The following is a 12997-nucleotide window of genomic DNA, read 5'->3' as shown; positions in this document are numbered from 1 at the left end:
CCTAGGGACCCTATAGAGACCCTATAGAGACCCTAGAGACCCTATAGAGACCCTATAGAGACCCTAGGAACCCTATAGAGACCCTATAGAGACCCTAGGGACCCTATAGAGACCCTATAGAGACACTAGAGACCCTATAGAGACCCTATAGAGACCCTAGAGACCCTATAGAGACCCTAGGGAACATATAGAGACCCTAGAGACCATATAGAGACCCTATAGAGACCCTAGGGAACCTATAGAGACCCTAGGAACCCTATAGAGACCCTATAGAGACCCTAGGGTTCCTATAGAGACCCTATAGAGACCCTAGGGACCCTATAGAGACCCTAGAGAGACCCTAGAGACACTATAGAGACCCTAGGAACCCTATAGAGACCCTATAGAGACCCTAGGGACCCTATAGAGAACCTATAGAGACCCTAGAGACCCTATAGAGACCCTAGAGAGACCCTAGAGACCCTATAGAGACCCTAGGGACCCTATAGAGACCCTAGGAACCCTATAGAGACCCTATAGAGACCCTAGGGACCCTATAGAGACCCTATAGAGACACTAGAGACCCTATAGAGACACTATAGAGACACTAGAGACCCTATAGAGACCCTATAGAGACCATATAGAGCCCTAGGAACCCAATAGATACCCTATAGAGACCCTAGGGACCCTATAGAGACCCTAGAGAGACCCTAGAGACCCTATAGAGACCCTAGGGACCCTATAGAGACTCTAGGAACCCTATAGAGACCCTATAGAGACCCTAGGGACCCTATAGAGACCCTATAGAGACCCTAGAGACTCTATAGAGACCCTAGGAACCCTATAGAGACCCTATAGAGACCCTAGAGACCCTATAGAGACCCTAGAGAGACCCTAGAGACCCTATAGAGACCCTAGGAACCCTATAGAGACCCTATAGAGACCCTAGAGACCCTATAGACACCCTAGAGAGACCCTAGAGACCCTAGAGAGACCCTAGAGAGACCCTAGAGACACTATAGAGACCCTAGGGACCCTATAGAGACCCTAGGAACCCTATAGAGACCCTATAGAGACCCTAGGGACCCCATAGAGACCCTATAGAGGCCCTAGAAACCCTATAGAGACCCTATAGAGACCCTAGGAACCCTATAGAGACCGTATAGAGACCCTAGAGACCCTATAGAGACCCTAGACAGACCCTAGAGACCCTATAGAGACCCTAGAGAGACCCTAGAGACCCTATAGAGACCCTAGGGACCCTATAGAGACCCTATAGAGACCCTAGGGACCCTATAGAGACCCTATAGAGACACTAGAGGCCCTATAGAGACCCTATAGAGGCCCTAGAGACCCTATAGAGACCCTAGGGAACCTATAGAGACCCTAGGAACCCTATAGAGACCCTATAGAGACCCTAGGGACCCTATAGAGTCCCTATAGTGACCCTAGAGACCCTATAGAGACCCTAGGGACCCTATAGAGACCCTAGGGACCCTATAGAGATCCTATAGAGACACTAGAGACCCTATAGAGACCCTATAGAGACCCTAGGAAACCTATAGAGACCGTATAGAGACCCTAGAGACCCTATAGAGACCCTATAGAGACCCTAGAGACCCTATAGAGACCCTAGAGAGACCCTAGAGACCCTATAGAGACCCTAGGGACCCTATAGAGACCCTAGGAACAATATAGAGACCCTATAGAGACCCTAGGGACCCTATAGAGACCCTATAGAGACCCTAGAGACCCTATAGAGACCCTATAGAGACCCTAGGAACCCTATAGAGACCCTATAGAGACCCTAGGGACCCTATAGAGACCCTATAGAGACACTAGAGACCCTATAGAGACCCTATAGAGACCCTGGAGACCCTATAGAGACCCTAGGGAACCTATAGAGACCCTAGGAACCCTATAGAGACCCTATAGAGACCCTAGGGATCCTATAGAGACCCTATAGAGACCCTAGAAACCCTATAGAGATCCTATAGAGACCCTAGAGACCCTATAGAGACCCTAGAGAGACCCTAGAGACCCTATAGAGACCCTAGGAACCCTATAGAGACCCTATAGAGACCCTAGGGACCCTATAGAGACCCTAGGAACCCTATAGAGACCCTATAGAGACCCTAGAGACCCTATAGAGACCCTATAGAGACCCTATAGAGACCCTAGGGACCCTATAGAGACCCTATAGAGACCCTAGAGACCCTAGAGAGACCGTAGAGAGACCCTAGAGACCCTATAGAGACCCTAGGGACCCTATAGAGACCCTAGGAACCCTATAGAGACCCTATAGAGACCCTAGAGACACTATAGAGACCCTAGAGACCCTATAGAGACCCTAGAGAGACCCTAGAGACACTATAGAGACCCTAGGGACCCTATAGAGACCCTAGGAACCCTATAGAGACCCTATAGAGACCCTAGGGACCCTATAGAGACCCTATAGAGGCCCTAGAGACCCTATAGAGACCCTATAGAGACCCTAGGAACCCTATAGAGACCGTATAGAGACCCTAGAGACCCTATAGAGACCCTATAGAGACCCTAGAGACCCTATAGAGACCCTAGAGAGACCCTAGAGACCCTATAGAGACCCTAGAGTGACCCTAGAGACCCTATAGAGACCCTAGGGACCCTATAGAGACCCTATAGAGACCATAGGGACCCTATAGAGACCCTATAGAGACACTAGAGGCCCTATAGAGACTCTATAGAGGCCCTAGAGACCCTATAGAGACCCTAGGGAACCTATAGAGACCCTAGGAACCCTATAGAGACCCTATAGAGACCCTATAGAGACCCTAGAGACACTATAGAGACCCTAGGGACCCTATAGAGACCCTATAGAGACCCTATAGAGACCCTAGAGACACTATAGAGACCCTAGGGACCCTATAGAGACCCTAGGAACCCTATAGAGACCCTATAGAGACCCTAGGGACCCTATAGAGACCCTATAGAGGCCCTAGAGACCCTATAGAGACACTATAGAGACCCTAGGAACCCTATAGAGACCGTATAGAGACCCTAGAGACCCTATAGAGACCCTAGAGAGACCCTAGAGACCATATAGAGACCCTAGAGAGACCCTAGAGACCCTATAGAGACCCTAGAGAGACCCTAGAGACCCTATAGAGACCCTAGGGACCCTATAGAGACCCTATAGAGACCCTAGGGACCCTATAGAGACCCTATAGAGACACTAGAGGCCCTATAGAGACCCTATAGAGGCCCTAGAGACCCTATAGAGACCCTAGGGAACCTATAGAGACCCTAGGAACCCTATAGAGACCCTATAGAGACCCTAGGGACCCTATAGAGTAACTATAGTGACCCTAGAGACCCTATAGAGAACCTAGGGACCCTATAGAGACCCTAGGAACCCTATAGAGACCCTATAGAGACCCTATAGAGACCCTAGGGACCCTATAGAGTCCCTATAGTGACCCTAGAGACCCTATAGAGACCCTAGGGACCCTATAGAGACTCTAGGAACCCTATAGAGACCCTATAGAGACCCTAGGGACCCTATAGAGACCCTATAGAGACCCTAGAGACCCTATAGAGACCCTAGAGAGACCCTAGAGACCCTATAGAGACCATAGAGAGACCCTAGAGACCCTAGAGAGACCCTAGAGACCTTATAGAGACCCTAGGGACCCTATAGAGACCCTAGGAACCCTATAGAGACCCTATAGAGACCCTAGGGACCCTATAGAGACCCTATAGAGACACTAGAGACCCTATAGAGACACTATAGAGACACTAGAGACCCTATAGAGACCCTATAGAGACCATATAGAGCCCTAGGAACCCTAAAGATACCCTATAGAGACCCTAGAGACCCTAGAGACCCTATAGAGACCCTATAGAGACCCTAGGGACCCTATAGAGACCCTATAGAGACCCTAGAGACCCTATAGAGACCCTATAGACACCCTAGAGACCCTATAGAGACCCTAGAGAGACCCTAGAGACCCTACAGAGACCCTAGAGAGACCCTAGAGACCCTATAGAGACCCTAGGGACCCTATAGAGACCCTAGGAACCCTATAGAGACCATATAGAGATCCTAGAGACCCTATAGACACCCTAGAGAGACCCTAGAGACCCTATAGAGACCCTATAGAGACCCTAGGGACCCTATAGAGACCCTATAGAGGCCCTAGAAACCCTATAGAGACCCTATAGAGACCCTAGGAACCCTATAGAGACCCTATAGAGACCCTAGGGACCCTATAGAGACCCTATAGAGACACTAGAGGCCCTATAGAGACCCTATAGAGGCCCTAGAGACCCTATAGAGACCCTAGGGAACCTATAGAGACCCTAGGAACCCTATAGAGACCCTATAGAGACCCTAGGGACCCTATAGAGACCCTAGGAACCCTATAGAGACCCTATAGAGACCCTAGGGACCCTATAGAGACCCTATAGAGACACTAGAGACCCTATAGAGACACTATAGAGACCCTAGAGACCCTATAGAGAACCTAGGGACCCTATAGAGACCCTAGGAACCCTATAGAGACCCTATAGAGACCCTAGGGACCCTATAGAGACCCTATAGAGACCCTAGAGACCCTATAGAGACCCTATAGAGACCCTATAGAGACCCTAGGGACCCTATAGAGACCCTATAGAGACCCTAGAGACCCTATAGAGACCCTAGAGAGACCCCAGAGACCCTATAGAGACCCTAGGGACCCTATAGAGACCCTAGGAACCCTATAGAGACCCTATAGAGACCCTAGAGACCCTATAGAGACCCTAGAGAGACCCTAGAGACACTATAGAGACCCTAGGGACCCTATAGAGACCCTAGGAACCCTATAGAGACCCTATAGAGACCCTAGGGACCCTATAGAGACCCTATAGAGGCCCTAGAGACCCTATAGAGACCCTATAGAGACCCTAGGAACCCTAAAGAGACCGTATAGAGACCCTAGAGACTCTATAGAGACCCTATAGAGACCCTAGAGACCCTATAGAGACCCTAGAGAGACCCTAGAGACCCTAGAGAGACCCTAGAGAGACCCTAGAGACCCTATAGAGACCCTAGGGACCCTATAGAGACCCTAGGAACCCTATAGAGACCATATAGAGACCCTAGAGACCCTATAGAGACCCTATAGAGACCCTAGGGACCCTATAGAGACCCTATAGAGACCCTAGGGACCCTATAGAGACCCTATGGAGGCCCTAGAAACCCTATAGAGACCCTATAGAGACCCTAGGAACCCTATAGAGACCCTATAGAGACCCTAGGGACCCTATAGAGACCCTATAGAGACACTAGAGGCCCTATAGAGACCCTATAGAGGCCCTAGAGACCCTATAGAGACCCTAGGGAACCTATAGAGACCCTAGGAACCCTATAGAGACCCTATAGAGACCCTAGGGACCCTATAGAGACCCTAGGAACCCTATAGAGACCCTATAGAGACCCTAGGGACCCTATAGAGACCCTATAGAGACACTAGAGACCCTATAGAGACACTATAGAGACCCTAGAGACCCTATAGAGAACCTAGGGACCCTATAGAGACCCTAGGAACCCTATAGAGACCCTATAGAGACCCTAGGGACCCTATAGAGACCCTATAGAGACCCTAGAGACCCTATAGAGACCCTATAGAGACCCTATAGAGACCCTAGGGACCCTATAGAGACCCTATAGAGACCCTAGAGACCCTATAGAGACCCTAGAGAGACCCCAGAGACCCTATAGAGACCCTAGGGACCCTATAGAGACCCTAGGAACCCTATAGAGACCCTATAGAGACCCTAGAGACCCTATAGAGACCCTATAGAGACCCTAGAGACCCTATAGAGACCCTAGAGAGACCCTAGAGACCCTATAGAGACCCTAGAGAGACCCTAGAGACCCTATAGAGACCCTAGGGACCCTATAGAGACCCTATAGAGACCCTAGGGACCCTATAGAGACACTATAGAGACACTAGAGGCCCTATAGAGACCCTATAGAGGCCCTAGAGACCGTATAGAGGCCCTAGAGACCCTATAGAGACCCTAGGGAACCTATAGAGACATTAGGAACCCTATAGAGACCCTATAGAAACCCTAGGGACCCTATAGAGTCCCTATAGTGACCCTAGAGACCCTATAGAGACCCTAGGAACCCTATAGAGACCCTATAGAGACCCTATAGAGACCCTAGAGACACTATAGAGACCCTAGGGACCCTATAGATACCCTATGAACCCTATAGAGACCCTATAGAGACCCTAGGGACCCTATAGAGACCCTATAGAGGCCCTAGAGACCCTATAGAGACACTATAGAGACCCTAGGAACCCTATAGAGACCGTATAGAGACCCTAGAGACCCTATAGAGACCCTAGAGAGACCCTAGAGACCCTATAGAGACCCTAGAGAGACCCTAGAGACCCTATAGAGACCCTAGAGAGACCCTAGAGACCCTATAGAGACCCTAGGGACCCTATAGAGACCCTATAGAGACCCTAGGGACCCTATAGAGACCCTATAGAGACACTAGAGGCCCTATAGAGACCCTATAGAGGCCCTAGAGACCCTATAGAGACCCTAGGGAACCTATAGAGACCCTAGGAACCCTATAGAGACCCTATAGAGACCCTAGGGACCCTATAGAGTCCCTATAGTGACACTAGAGGCCCTATAGAGACCCTAGGGACCCTATAGAGACCCTAGGAACCCTATAGAGACCCTATAGAGACCCTATAGAGACCCTAGGGACCCTATAGAGTCCCTATAGTGACCCTAGAGACCCTATAGAGACCCTAGGGACCCTATAGAGACCCTAGGAACTCTATAGAGTCCCTATAGAGACCCTAGGGACCCTATAGAGACCCTAGGAACCCTATAGAGACCCTATAGAGACCCTAGGGACCCTATAGAGACCCTAGGAACCCTATAGAGACCCTAGAGAGACACTAGAGAGACCCTAGAGACCCTATAGAGACCCTAGGGACCCTATAGAGACCCTATAGAGACCCTAGGGACCCTATAGAGACCCTATAGAGACACTAGAGGCCCTATAGAGACCCTATAGAGACACTAGAGACCCTATAGAGACACTATAGAGACCCTAGAGACCCTATAGAGAACCTAGGGACCCTATAGAGACCCTAGGAACCCTATAGAGACCCTATAGAGACCCTAGGGACCCTATAGAGACCCTATAGAGACCCTAGAGACCCTATAGAGACCCTATAGAGACCCTATAGAGACCCTAGGGACCCTATAGAGACCCTATAGAGACCCTAGAGACCCTATAGAGACCCTAGAGAGACCCCAGAGACCCTATAGAGACCCTAGGGACCCTATAGAGACCCTAGGAACCCTATAGAGACCCTATAGAGACCCTAGAGACCCTATAGAGACCCTAGAGAGACCCTAGAGACACTATAGAGACCCTAGGGACCCTATAGAGACCCTAGGAACCCTATAGAGACCCTATAGAGACCCTAGGGACCCTATAGAGACCCTATAGAGGCCCTAGAGACCCTATAGAGACCCTATAGAGACCCTAGGAACCCTAAAGAGACCGTATAGAGACCCTAGAGACTCTATAGAGACCCTATAGAGACCCTAGAGACCCTATAGAGACCCTAGAGAGACCCTAGAGACCCTAGAGAGACCCTAGAGAGACCCTAGAGACCCTATAGAGACCCTAGGGACCCTATAGAGACCCTAGGAACCCTATAGAGACCATATAGAGACCCTAGAGACCCTATAGAGACCCTATAGAGACCCTAGGGACCCTATAGAGACCCTATAGAGACCCTAGGGACCCTATAGAGACCCTATGGAGGCCCTAGAAACCCTATAGAGACCCTATAGAGACCCTAGGAACCCTATAGAGACCCTATAGAGACCCTAGGGACCCTATAGAGACCCTATAGAGACACTAGAGGCCCTATAGAGACCCTATAGAGGCCCTAGAGACCCTATAGAGACCCTAGGGAACCTATAGAGACCCTAGGAACCCTATAGAGAACCCTATAGAGACCCTAGGGACCCTATAGAGACCCTAGGAACCCTATAGAGACCCTATAGAGACCCTAGGGACCCTATAGAGACCCTATAGAGACACTAGAGACCCTATAGAGACACTATAGAGACCCTAGAGACCCTATAGAGAACCTAGGGACCCTATAGAGACCCTAGGAACCCTATAGAGACCCTATAGAGACCCTAGGGACCCTATAGAGACCCTATAGAGACCCTAGAGACCCTATAGAGACCCTATAGAGACCCTATAGAGACCCCTAGGGACCCTATAGAGACCCTATAGAGACCCTAGAGACCCTATAGAGACCCTAGAGAGACCCCAGAGACCCTATAGAGACCCTAGGGACCCTATAGAGACCCTATAGAGACCCTAGGGACCCTATAGAGACACTATAGAGACACTAGAGGCCCTATAGAGACCCTTATAGAGGCCCTAGAGACCTATAGAGGCCCTAGAGACCCTATAGAGACCTAGGGAACCTATAGAGACATTAGGAACCCTATAGAGACCCTATAGAAACCCTAGGGACCCTATAGAGTCCCCTATAGTGACCCTAGAGACCCTATAGAGACCCTAGGAACCCTATAGAGACCCTATAGAGACCCTATAGAGACCCTAGAGACACTATAGAGACCCTAGGGACCCTATAGATACCCTATGAACCCTATAGAGACCCTATAGAGACCCTAGGGACCCTATAGAGACCCTATAGAGGCCCTAGAGACCCTATAGAGACACTATAGAGACCCTAGGAACCCTATAGAGACCGTATAGAGACCCTAGAGACCCTATAGAGACCCTAGAGAGACCCTAGAGACCCTATAGAGACCCTAGAGAGACCCTAGAGACCCTATAGAGACCCTAGAGAGACCCTAGAGACCCTATAGAGACCCTAGGACCCTATAGAGACCCTATAGAGACCCTAGGGACCCTATAGAGACCCCTATAGAGACACTAGAGGCCCTATAGAGACCCTATAGAGGCCCTAGAGACCCTATAGAGACCCTAGGGAACCTATAGAGACCCTAGGAACCCTATAGAGACCCTATAGAGACCCTAGGGACCCTATAGAATCCCTATAGTGACACTAGAGGCCCTATAGAGACCCTAGGGACCCTATAGAGACCCTAGGAACCCTATAGAGACCCTATAGAGACCCTATAGAGACCCTAGGGACCCTATAGAGTCCCTATAGTGACCCTAGAGACCCTATAGAGACCCTAGGGACCCTATAGAGAACCCTAGGAACTCTATAGAGTCCCTATAGAGACCCTAGGGACCCTATAGAGACCCTAGGAACCCTATAGAGACCCTATAGAGACCCTAGGGACCCTATAGAGACCCTAGGAACCCTATAGAGACCCTAGAGAGACACTAGGAGACCCTATAGAGACCATGAGAGACCCTAGAGACCCTAGAGAGACCCTAGAGACCCTATAGAGACCCTAGGGACCCTATAGGAGACCCTATAGAGACCCTAGGGACCCTATAGAGACCCTATAGAGACACTAGAGACCCTATAGAGACCCCCAAAACTATAGAGACACTAGAGACCCTATAGAGACCCTATAGAGACCATATAGAGCCCTAGGAACCCAATAGATACCCTATAGAGACCCTAGGGACCCTATAGAGACCCTAGAGAGACCCTAGAGACCCTATAGAGACCCTAGGGACCCTATAGAGACTCTAGGAACCCTATAGAGACCCTATAGAGACCCTAGGGACCCTATAGAGACCCTATAGAGACCCTAGAGACCCTATAGAGACCCTAGGAACCCTATAGAGACCCTATAGAGACCCTAGAGACTCTATAGAGACCCTAGAGAGACCCTAGAGACCTATAGAGACCCTAGGAACCCTATAGAGACCCTATAGAGACCCTAGAGACCCTATAGACACCCTAGAGAGACCCTAGAGACCCTATAGAGACCCTAGAGAGACCCTAGAGACACTATAGAGACCCTAGGGACCCTATAGAGACCCTAGGAACCCTATAGAGACCCTATAGAGACCCTAGGGGACCCTATAGAGACCCTATAGAGGCCCTAGAAACCCTATAGAGACCCTATAGAGACCCTAGGAACCCTATAGAGACCGTATAGAGACCCTAGAGACCCTATAGAGACCCTAGACAGACCCTAGAGACCCTATAGAGACCCTAGAGAGACCCTAGAGACCCTATAGAGACCCTAGGGACCCTATAGAGACCCTATAGAGACCCTAGGGACCCTATAGAGACCCTATAGAGACACTAGAGGCCCTATAGAGACCCTATAGAGGCCCTAGAGACCCTATAGAGACCCTAGGGAACCTATAGGAGACCCTAGGAACCCTATAGAGACCCTATAGAGACCCTAGGACCCTCTAGAGTCCCTATAGTGACCCTAGAGACACTATAGAGACCCTAGGGACCCTATAGAAGACCCTAGGGACCCTATAGAGATCCTATAGAGACACTAGAGACCCTATAGAGACCCTATAGAGACCCTAGGAAACCTATAGAGGACCGTATGGAGACCCTAGAGACCCTATAGAGACCCTAGAGAGACCCTAGAGACCCTATAGAGACCCTAGGGTCCCTATAGAGACCCTAGGAACAATATAGAGACCCTATAGAGACCCTAGGGACCCTATAGAGACCCTATAGAGACCCTAGGAGACCCTATAGAGACCCTATAGAGACCCTAGGAACCCTATAGAGACCCTATAGAGACCCTAGGGACCCTATAGAGACCCCTATAGAGACACTAGAGACCCTATAGAGACCCTATAGAGACCCTGGAGACCCTATAGAGACCCTAGGGAACTATAGAGACCCTAGGAACCCTATAGAGACCCTATAGAGACCCTAGGGATCCTATAGAGACCCTATAGAGACCCTAGGGACCCTATAGAGATCCTATAGAGACCCTAGAGACCCTATAAGAGACCCTAGAGAGACCCTAGAGACACTTATAGAGAACCCTAGGAACCCTATAGAGACCCTATAGAGACCCTAGGGACCCTATAGAGAACCTAGGAACCCTATAGAGACCCTATAGAGACCCTAGGGACCCTATAGAGACCCTATAGAGACCCTAGAGACCCTAGAGAGACCGTAGAGAGACCTAGAGACCCTATAGAGACCCTAGAGACCCTATAGAGACCCTATAGAGACCCTATAGAGACCCTAGGGACCCTATAGAGACCCTATAGAGACCCTAGAGACCCTAGAGACCGTTAGAGAGACCCTAGAGACCCTATAGAGACCCTAGGGACCCTATAGAGACCCTAGGACCCTATAGAGACCCTATAGAGACCCTAGAGACCCTATAGAGACCCTAGAGAGCCCTAGAGACCACTATAGAGACCCTAGGGACCCTATAGAGACCCTAGGAACCCTATAGAGACCCTATAAAGACCCTAGGGACCGTATAGAGACCCTAGAGAGGCCCTAGAGACCCTATAGAGACCGTATAGAGACCCTAGAGACCCTATAGAGACCCTATAGAGACCCTAGAGACCCTATAGAGACCCTAGAGAGACCCTAGAGACCCTATAGAGGACCCTAGAGACCCTAGAGACCCTATAGAGACCCTAGGGACCCTTAGAGACCCTATAGAGACCATAGGGACCCTATAGAGACCCTATAGAGACACTAGAGGCCCTATAGAGACTCTATAGAGGCCCTAGAGACCCTATAGAGACCCTAGGGAACCTATAGAGACCCTAGGAACCCTATAGAGACCCTATAGAAACCCCTAGGGACCCTATAGAGTCCCTATAGTGACCCTAGAGACCCTATAGAGACCCTAGGGACCCTATAGAGTCCCTAGGAACCCTATAGAGACCCTATAGATGACCTAGAGAGACCCTAGAGACACTATAGAGACCCTAGGGACCCTATAGAGACCCTAGGAACCCTATAGAGACCCTATAGAGACCCTAGGGACCCTATAGAGACCCTACAGAGGCCCTAGAGACCCTATAGAGACCCTAGAGAGACCCTAGAGACCCTATAGAGACCCTAGAGAGACCCTAGAGACCCTATAGAGACCCTAGAGAGACACTAGAGACCCTATAGAGACCCTAGGGACCCTATAGAGACCCTATAAAGACCCTAGGGACCCTATAGAGACCCTATAGAGACACTAGAGGCCCTATAGAGACCCTATAGAGGCCCTAGAGACCCTATAGAGACCCTAGGGAACCTATAGAGACCCTAGGAACCCTATAGAGAACCTATAGAGACCCTAGGACCCAAAGAGTCCCTATAGTGACCCTAGAGACCCTATAGAGACCCTAGGGGACCTATAGAGACCCTAGGAACCCTATAGAGACCCTATAGAAGACCCTATAGAGACCCTAGGGACCCTATAGAGTCCCTATAGTGACCCTAGAGACCCTATAGAGACCCTAGGGACCCTATAGAGACCCTAGGAACCCTATAGAGACCCTATAGAGACCCTAGGGACCCTATAGAGACCCTATAGAGACCCTAGAGACCCTATAGAGACCCTAGAGAGACCCTAGAGACCCTATAGAGACCATAGAGAGACCCTAGAGACCCTAGAGAGACCCTAGAGACCCTATAGAGACCCTAGGGACCCTATAGAGACCCTAGGAACCCTATAGAGACCCCTATAGAGACCCTAGGGACCCTATAGAGACCCTATAGAGACACTAGAGACCCTATAGAGGACACTATAGAGACACTAGAGACCCTATAGAGACCCTATAGAGACCATATAGAGCCCTAGGAACCCTATAGATACCCTATAGAGACCCTAGAGACCCTAGAGACCCTATAGAGACCCTACAGAGACCCTAGGGACCCTATAGAGACCCTATAGAGACCCTAGAGACCCTATAGAGACACTATAGAGACCCTAGAGACCCCTATAGAGACCCTAGAGAGACCCTAGAGACCCTACAGAGACCCTAGAGAGACCCTAGAGACCCTATAGAGACCCTAGGGACCCTATAGAGACCCTAGGAACCCTATAG

The sequence above is a fragment of the Lathamus discolor genome, unplaced genomic scaffold (genome assembly GCF_037157495.1).
Source record: "Lathamus discolor isolate bLatDis1 unplaced genomic scaffold, bLatDis1.hap1 Scaffold_77, whole genome shotgun sequence".
Taxonomy (NCBI): Eukaryota; Metazoa; Chordata; class Aves; order Psittaciformes; family Psittacidae; genus Lathamus; species Lathamus discolor.
This window is presented reverse-complemented; position numbering follows the sequence as displayed.